The sequence below is a fragment of the Diadema antillarum genome, unplaced genomic scaffold, assembly GCF_040938485.1.
Source record: "Diadema antillarum isolate AM-2024a unplaced genomic scaffold, OU_Dant_1.0 seq00000367_RagTag, whole genome shotgun sequence".
Classification (NCBI taxonomy): domain Eukaryota; kingdom Metazoa; phylum Echinodermata; class Echinoidea; order Diadematoida; family Diadematidae; genus Diadema; species Diadema antillarum.
The window spans coordinates 1106173-1111290 of NW_027271368.1; positions in this window are offsets into that span (position 1 = coordinate 1106173).

Genomic DNA, 5118 nt, shown 5'->3' on the forward strand with positions numbered 1-5118 from the left:
ACAAATATATAGACCTACATACGATCTTTTCAACTATTGTTTTCCAGTACAGTCATAGTATAGCATGTACGTTGCGCGAAGACGTCACGTGACAATTACTACTTGCGGTTTCGAGCTCCCTCTTGGGGTTTTCTGTCACAAATCTTGAGCAGTATCATATACGACGATGTGATAATTACAGGTAACCTAATCAGAAGAGACTAGAGGTAGAAGGGTTTATATTTCAAACTAAACCAAAACATATTCCCTTCAATCACGATCGAAGCAGGAAGTATTTTCCTGGTATTAAGACAAAACAATTTCCTCCTCACGTTGAGTATATTCCAACGCATATTCGAGTGGCATGCAAGAGAAAAGTTTGATGCATATAGGCCAAGCCTAGGCCTACTTGATGTGACGAAACCGCAACTTGACATAAAATTTGCTATCCTGCGTTTAATATATCTGTACTCCTTTTTGACAATTATGATACCTTCGACTCATATTAAAGAGAGATAGGGATGGAGCAGAAATCGAGTGGTGGAGAGATAAGAGGTAGCTCTAGATAGGGTGAAGGGCGGACTCGCGGGGGAAGACTATAATGAGGGAGGGGCAGGGGCCGGTGCATCTCAGAAACACCTTGAAGGAAACCGAGCCTAAATGTAAATGTGGATTGAGTGAAATAGTAGCCATATTGATAAAAGCACATCATTACAGTCCAAGGAAAATGGGACAATCTAATCAAATGTTGTGAATTTCTTAGAGTTTTAGGTCCCGTCGTTTCTGGATATGCTACTCCAAACAAACGTCATCTTCGATAACAGCGAGGACGTAATGAAGCGAAAATTCAACACAATTTCACTTTAATAGCATGATGAGAGAGTACTATAGGTTCCTACTTCTTCTTTCAGAGGAAATAATATCACCCTTTTAGTATCTCAGTCAGTAATAATTAAGTTGATGGAAGGTGTACGTTTCATGAAAGTTTGTGGAATTTTACTTATGTTTATATTATATATGTATATATATATGTATATGTATATATATATGTATATGTATATATATAATTATATATATGTATATATATATATATATATATATATATATATATATATATATATATATATAAAGATGAAGAAGTAGAGTGGTGATGCATTTTTACAGTCCAACAGTGCTACTTGAGTATTCATTCAGATCAAATTTTCGACGAATACATTCGTCCTCCTCAGGGTCGACAATTCTGAAAGTCGACCCTGAGGAAGACTAATGTATTCGTCGAAAATTTGATCTCAAATAAATAGCAATTGGACTGTCAAAATGCATTACCACTCTACTTCTTCATCTTTTCTATACTGGTACCAACACGCGTACTACAAGTATCATCATATATAACATAATATATATATATATATATATATATATATATATATATATATATATATATATATATATATAAACATATATATATATATATATATATATATATATATATATATATATATAGATAGATATATATTGTAGCCCAAAATCATGTTTCTTATCATTTCAGTATAGAGAGTAGCATGGTTGCACACAATGCACACCACGTTCAAGTTCACTGTAACAATCATGACCAATGGCACTAGTGTCATCATCAAGTTTCACACCGCGTTTCGCTGAATATTTTTAAAAAAATAATGATTGCAACCGCACCTAGAGATAATAATGGCATCTGCACACATCACAACTCTTTCTTGAAAACAATATTTTCTTAGACTTCATTCTCTTTGTTATAATTTAGCTGTAACAATTTATTTCCCCCTAAAAGTTATTTTTGATATTTCTAGGCTGCAGTAAGTTCTTATTAAGAAAGGCTAACATTTTATAGATATTGATAATATTATGAAAGGATTCTACGTGAAGATAAAGTGATAATACAGCATATATTTAAGAGAAACGTGCGATATGATGACATAATAATACATTTTCTTGCGATAAGCGTAGGAAAGGTGGTTGCTTTCAACATTATTGGCGTTTTCGGGGAGTGAGATTTTGACAAATACTTTAGTTCCATCTTTTGAGTCCGATTTTCCTGAAGTCAAATAGTATGTTGTAATTCTTTCGTGTATTTATTGCATCCACCTTGAATTACATGATATGTACGGTTCGACATTAGTTTTGGCCCCGGGCCAGGGCCACTACTCTGTGAAAAAAAAAAAAAAAAAAATCGAGTGAAAATATTCACTCTTAAAGGAGTGAATTTCAATACAAAAAAGATTGAATTTAGAGTGCAATTGGAGTGAATTTTGAGTGAAAATATTCATTTTCACTCATTTTGGAGTGACCTCAGGGATCACTCGAAGATTTTGGAGTGATCCCTGAAGTCACTCTAAAACGAGTGGAAATGAACATTTGAAATGAATAATTTTTCCTATTTCATTCATGTCTCTCATTGTGTTAAACTGGTCTTTTGTTGTCAATATTATCGTGAAGGGCATTTGCAAATGACAGAGAGCGTGTCAAGTTTTGCAATTTTTAATTTTGTGCCTTGGTGGACACAAATGAATGTGCTCACTCACGCGTAAAGTTCTCCTTTTAATAAACCTATGAGCCCAATAGCCAATTAAATTACCTTTAATAATATGATGGTATATAATACAATGATTTTCATAAAAATCTTCTATGAAAAATATGACCTCGAAAAAGTGTTTACTTTCTTCTTCTTTCTTGCTGAGTGCATATAATCATATATATATATATATATATATATATATATATATATATATCAGTATATGAAAGTCAGTCTGCCTGAAGATCGCCAGAGCGTGAAACCCCCGGTAGCGGACAAGACGCCAAAGCACAGGTAAGCCTACAGTTTGGTATCTAGGCTTTGTCAGTGTTTGTGTATGTACACCATAGGCGCCGGAAGTGGGGGGCAGGGGGGGGGGGGGGGGCGGCCGCCCCCCCCCCCCCAATCCAAAAAGTGGGGGGGCAAAACGCATTTTTGCCCCCCCAAAAAGCCCCCCCCCCAAAAAAAAAAAAAATAATAATAATAATAATAATGATAAAAACAAATGAATAAACAAAGAAAATAAAATAAATATGTATATATATGAATAAAAGGAAAAAAATATGGCTACAAACGGCAGCTTTTGGACTGTAAAATGTCAAAATTTTCAAGCTCGCTCGCTTCGCTCGCTCGCATCCAGCAGTTGAGCCCGGTGCGCCTCCCCCTTAATTTCTAAAGCGAAAAACATAGCTACGACGGCAATTATTGGACTCTAGAATGTCAAAATTTTCAAGCTCGCTCGCATTGAATCGTTATGCCATTCTCCTAATGTTGCTGACAGTAATTGCCAGTAGTTGCGCCCGATGCCCCCACCCCTTAATTTCCAAAGCGAAAGATAAATATAGCTACAAACGGGAGTTTTTGGACTGTCACATGTCAAAATTTTCAAGCTAGCTCGCTTCGCTCCCTCGCATTGAATCGTTATGCCACTCTCCTAACGTTGCTGCCAGTAATTGCCAGCAGTTGCGCCCGATGCCCCCCCCCCTTAATTTCCAAAGCGAAAGATATAGCTACAAACGGGAGTTTTTGGACTGTAACATGTCAAAATTTTCATGCTCGCTCGCTTCGCTCGCTCGCATTGAATCGTTATGCCACTCTCCGATATGTAACGTTGCTGCCAGTAATTGCCAGCAGTTGCGCCCGATGCCCCCACGTAATTTCCAAAGCGAAATATATAGCTACAAACGGGAGTTTTGGGACTGTAAAATGTCAAAATTCTCAAGCTCGCTCGCTTTGCTCGCTCGCATTAAATCCTCATGCCATTCTCCTAATGTTGCTGCCAGTAATTGCCAGCAGTTGCGCCCGATACACCGCCCCATTAATTTCCAAAGTGAAAGATATAGCTACAAACCCCAGTTTGGGGACTGTAGAATGTCAAAATTTTCAAGCTTGCTCGCTTCGCTCGCTCGCATTGAATCTTTATCCCATTCTCCTAATGTTGCTGCCAATAATTGCCAGCAGTTGCGCCCGATGCGCCCCCATTTATTTCCAAAGCGAAATATATAGCTACAATTAAAACTCCAGTTTTGGAACTGTAGAATATCAAAATTTTCAAGCTCGCTCGCTTCAGTCGCTCGCTCGCATTTTATTGTTATGCCATTTACCTTATGTTGCTGACAGTATATAATTTGTCGATCGTTTCACACCGTCATTCCATAAACTTATAATGTTCCTCAATGACTGCGTTGTTGAATGTATCACATTCCGTAATGTATTGTAGTCCCATCGCTTCGCTCCCTCGCATTGAATCGTTATGCCACTCTCCTAACGTTGCTGCCAGTAATTGCCAGCAGCTGCGCCCGATGCCCCCCCCCCTTAATTTCCAAAGCGAAAGATATAGCTACAAACGGGAGTTTTTGGACTGTAACATGTCAAAATTTTCAAGCTCGCTCGCTTCGCTCGCTCGCATTGAATCGTTATGCCACTCTCCTATGTAACGTTGCTGCCAGTAATTGCCAGCAGTTGCGCCCGATGCCCCCCCGTAATTTCCAAAGCGAAATATATAGCTACAAACGGGAGTTTTGGGACTGTAAAATGTCAAAATTCTCAAGCTCGCTCGCTTTGCTCGCTCGCATTGAATCCTCATGCCATTCTCCTAATGTTGCTGCCAGTAATTGCCAGCAGTTGCGCCCGATACACCGCCCCATTAATTTCCAAAGTGAAAGATATAGCTACAAACCGCTGTTTGGGGACTGTAGAATGTCAAAATTTTCAAGCTTGCTCGCTTCGCTCGCTCGCATTGAATCTCTATCCCATTCTCCTAATGTTGCTGCCAATAATTGCCAGCAGTTGCGCCCGATGCGCCCCCATTTATTTCCAAAGCGAAATATATAGCTACAATTAAAACTCCAGTTTTGGAACTGTAGAATATCAAAATTTTCAAGCTCGCTCGCTTCAGTCGCTCGCTCGCATTTTATTGTTATGCCATTTACCTTATGTTGCTGACAGTATATAATTTGTCGATCGTTTCACACCGTCATTCCATAAACTTATAATGTTCCTCAATGACTGCGTTGTTGAATGTATCACATTCCGTAATGTATTGTAGTCCCATCGCTTCGCTCCCTCGCATTGAATCGTTATGCCACTCT